This window comes from Salvelinus namaycush, chromosome 29, assembly GCF_016432855.1.
Source record: "Salvelinus namaycush isolate Seneca chromosome 29, SaNama_1.0, whole genome shotgun sequence".
NCBI classification, from domain to species: Eukaryota; Metazoa; Chordata; class Actinopteri; order Salmoniformes; family Salmonidae; genus Salvelinus; species Salvelinus namaycush.
The window spans coordinates 6,031,809-6,036,877 of record NC_052335.1 but is presented as its reverse complement, the minus strand read 5'-3'; positions in this window follow the sequence as shown (position 1 = coordinate 6,036,877).

The window sequence follows — 5,069 nt, the reverse complement described above, 5'->3', positions numbered from 1 at the left end:
TGATTCCAGGCTGTATCACAACCCGCCGTGATTGGGAGTCCCATAGGGTGGTGCACAATTGGCCCAGCGTCGTCCGGGTTAGGGTTTGGCCGGGGTAGGCCGTCATCGTAAATAAAAATTTGTTCATAACTGACTTGCCTAGTTAAATAAAGGTTAAATAAATACAAATAAAATAAAAATAACTAACTCTCATATGTGTGACAAATACTATAGACTATTGTGAGAAATTCAGATGCTCTCTCTCCTGTCCACGCAGTCCACCTTGTTTGAACATCTTGAAAAACGATCTGGCCACGTATACTCAAAAACGGTCCCGGTATAGCCAGAAGAGGACTGGCAAGCCCTCTGAGCCTGGTTCCTCTGTAGGTTTCTTCCTAGGTTCCTGCTTTCTAGGGATTTGTTTCTAACCACTTTGCTTCTGTCTCTGCATTGCTTCCTCTTTGGGGTTTTAGGCTGGGTATCTGTAAAGCACATTTTGACAACTGTGATGTAAAAAGGGCTTTATAAAATACATTTGATTGATTGACCTTGTTTAAATGTTTACAGGAATATGTTATTGGTTTTTAATAGTGAATAAACATGTTATAACCTCATGTTATATAAGCTAACCCCATGGAAAACCTACAGTATTGCAAGAGAAACCACAACGCTGCAGCTGTCAAGAATATAACGTAAACTCACCCCATTCCGTACAAATGTGCGCAACCGCAACATTCAAACGAGGCTACAAAGAAAACTAATGGGACTGTAGCGACTGTGTTGACTTCAAAATCGGGGGTGTGAACTACGTTTCTATTCAAGCGTTGATCGACATGGTAATGGCTCTATAGTATTGGAGAAAAGTTGAAAAAACGGACCCTCCGTTACATCGTGACGTGTCATGTCGTAATGTACAGCACGCATAAAGCAACTATTTCTGTCTTACAATCTCTCTCCACCAGGTGTAGCACTTCTCTCGTCGTTTAAAAACAAGAAATGGACAGTGACGGGGGTAAGGGGGGATACCTAGTCATTTTTTGCGTCATCATTGCATGCGATCATCATTCTCAAAGCCGCTGTTTACTTCTAAGATCACTTTAGCACCTCCCTAAAAACCTGATTCAAATTCGACACAAACCTTCAAATATGTATGTAATGACACATTATATAAACTCTTTATAGTGTTTTATTTACATTTTAGAGGCGATAAGGTGATAAGTTGGCCAGATCGAGTGAAAAAAAGCAATTTTCCCACACAACATCTCTCCTTTACATTTACATTTAAGTCATTTAGCAGACGCTCTTATCCAGAGCGACTTACAAATTGGTGCATTCACCTCCTTCTCACTGTCACGCATTAGTTTCGCTTCCCCACCCGCCATTTTTAAAAAGACCTGACGGGGCTCAATGCATGCTTGGATTATGCAGAAACGGGCAGCGTGGGGGTCATGTAATTGATTCTGTTGGAAAGGGGAGAAATTGTGCTATACAATGGTATTGACATTACAGTTGACCTGGAAGTATTACGTTTTTGGGGTGCTAAAATAAGGGCAATTGTACGGACCAAGGCAATGTACGAGTTTACGTTACACAGTTCTGTAATGATCCTGTTAAAAAACAAGGCTGTTAAATGGCTACTCTGTTCAAATTTCCAGTGCAGTGCCGTCAAATTCTCAAGACTATGATAGCTAGCTGCTAGCCACCGAGGGCTTCCTCTTTGGTTCTCAGTTGATGCATTGAAGACTGAATGGGATTGTGTACAATAGTCCCGAAGCTTTGTCTACACTTTAATAATGCTTGTTTCTAATGCGATTTTGGAAACCTTTGGAAGTTTACTTTACTATAATCCAGAAAGATGTTTCATTAAACAAATTGTTGAATTACGACACACACCTGTATAGCGTTCCCACATGTCCATGTTACAGCGCTTGTTTACCCAAAGACAGAGGAAACCACCTGTTCTAATTAGCTATAGCGTCTCCAAACACCTGTGTGTAATGAAAGGACGCCAGAAGTGTTGTAACTGAACTAAAACAGAGTACAGTAGTGTATATTTTGCATTTTTAAAATGATTTTGTGTGTGTGTTATGAAAGTAGATATTATGTTTCTAGAACGAAATCGGAATTGAGAATCGATTCATGTTTAGAGGGAGTATTTGGCTGTTTTGGCTGCCAGAGCCAGTTTACATCTGAAAATGTCATGGTCCTGACCTGTCGACTCGCCTACATTTCTTTAATTAACATATTATTGTGCTAGCTAGCTAACTTACACTGCATGCAAATAAAGAAACGATAGCTGCTACCTATATAGTGGCATGTTGTGTAAATAAATGCTGGGAATAAAATAGGCACAAAAGTTTATATTTAGCTCATTTCTGACTGCAGTTGACCCATGCCGTTGCACGATTTACCAATTGACAGCTAACGTGCTAGCTATCTAACTGGCTAACCAGTGACTTCTTCCGAAGAGACCACAAGATGTACTGCAAATAAAACAAACGATATACATTTCTTCTCGGGCAATGCAGGTAGTCACAGCCATAAAAAATACATATCTAGCTAGCTAATGATTTTACTATTCATGTCAACATCCACCTGCTATCAAACTAGCTAGCTTGTTTGGCAGCTAAACTGGAGGACATACCTACGTCATCAATGTTATGCTCATGAACGTCGCCTCATGGCTCTTCGCGCTATTGATGCTGCAAAACAACAATGTTGCCACACACATACCTACTTGTTAACTAAATTAAGGAAGTTTCCTTTAAAATTATTCATAAATATTCTCCTGCCAACCACTATATGAAGAAGTTTAAGGAAAACATAAACTCTAATTGCTCCTTTTGTAATGATCACTCAGAAATAGTGTTGCATCTTTTTTGGCATTGTATTCACGTAAGAAAACTGTGGAAAGACATCAGTAGATTTATAATTGAACACATTTATGAAGATCTTACACTATTGTGGAGAGATGTACTGCTTGGATTCTTTACCTACGATAGAAATAAGCTGAAACATTTTTATGTAATTAATTTCATTATTCTTTTGGCCAGATTCGTTAATCACAAATGTAAATTTACAAACAAAACACATTTTCTTACCTTACAAAAGGAAATTGAACTGTATTTTAAGACAATTAAATAGTCTACTAACAAAAAAGCTATTAGAATAATAAGTATGTATGTCCCTTATTAAGGTCCTTGTGTAATGTGATATTGTACCCCCAAGCCCAATTGTCCTTTGTATATTATTTATATATACTCGTGTTCCCACATGTACTTCCTGTATTGATTTGTTGTTAATTAAAAAATATAAAAAAGATGCTGCAAAACAACTGGGAACTCAAAGAAAAAAAGCAGGTAAAATCATGACGTTGGTGATCTTCAGGTCGGAAAGTTAGAGCTCTAGAAAGATGCCAGAATTTCCCTCTTGGAATTCTGAGCTGGTTGACCGTTCAAAACGATTTTTCCCAGTCGGAGCTTCTCTCCCCTCCCCCGCATCTGTCAAACCACTGATCAAAGAAAACTGTATAATTCTCATGTAGATTGTTGTTTTCCATACATTAAGGTAATCTTGCTGACAATGTAAATAAAGACCATAAAGGTTAATCCCGAAAGAATGAACATGCTGAGGAAACGAAACAATCAACCCACAATACCAATTTTCAGCATGTTCAATGCAGTCAAGGGAAACTCACTGTAATTAGTTTTGTGCCAGCACAGCAGAAGCATATTTCTATTGTTGGGATTTTGCAACAAGTACCATGGTCTGTCTGTCAAAACATAGGAATTTCTTAGGCAGCAAAATACCAGTTTTACTGCTTAAAGTTTTTAGCTCTGCCGCTTTACTGTTCACAATGTCTACGTGAAAGGGTTTTCACAACCAAAATAACCACCAGACAGCAGATTTAGGATTGCTAGGAAAATCTCTGGGCCCTGGTCAGGACTCCGCTATTGATGAATAGAAAAGAAAGCTCTGTAGCCAAAAACACATTGCAAACCCCATGGTAATCTGACTACCTAGTGTTATCAAATGTTTATGATAAACATTTACATCCATGTCTAATTCTGTACTTTAACAACAGCAAAGCCTTGTCAAAGCTTGTTCACGAAGTTCCGTTTATGTAAGTTACAAAATGCAAACATCCATACAACCTACCAGTCGCCTGTGTTATTCTATGGCCTAAAGAACATATAATCAGGAACTTCAGGGACCACAAAGCTTAACGACTCATCAAAGGGTGGCTCTAAAAGGTGTCTGACTCGCAAATACCAGCATTTACAACTTCTCAACAAAACATGTTTTCCCCAGATTCATGCTTGAGAGAGCAATATTTAGTTATAGTTGCAATATATAGAGCTCATTGAAGAAGTGTCTTTAGCAGCAGTATTCAATGGAAATCTTTATGCCATGTAAAACAGGGTGCATCATTGCATCATTTATTTTTTAAATCTTTATTTAACTAGGCAGGTCAGTTATTTACAATGACGGCCTACCCCGGCCAAACCCTACCGACGCTGGGCCAATTGTGCACCGCCCTATGGGACTCCCAATCACGGCCGGTTGTGATACAGTGCCTTAGACCGCTGCGCCACTCGGGAGCAGAGGTCTCGGCACTAACATCACAAATTGGATTATTCTAATGTATAGTCACTGAAATACTAACAGAGACCGGTTAGCACAAAATACATTTGTAGAAACAATAATGTGCCCAGTGTCACTAACCAGGTTTCCATTAAACCTTTTTATGTGAATAATGCACATTTCAGATAAAAAAACATTATGGAAACAGCAAAATGTCAGTAAACTTTCCAAATGTCAACAAAACAAAATACACTAGTTAAGGTGGGATGTTTTGTATCTGTACAATTAGTTATATTAGAAATGCCAGTGGAAACACCTTTATGCTCAAATATTAATATAATAACCATCATATCGCAGTAAACTTGGAATAACGTGATATGTTGTGTGGTCCTTCTACTACCACTCAAGAAAGCATGCTGTTTCCAGCAGAGGCGCAGCCAGGGATAGGCCTACCCCCCAAAAAAATTCCCAGAAATGAGTCAATATAAATTGTATTTTATTTTATA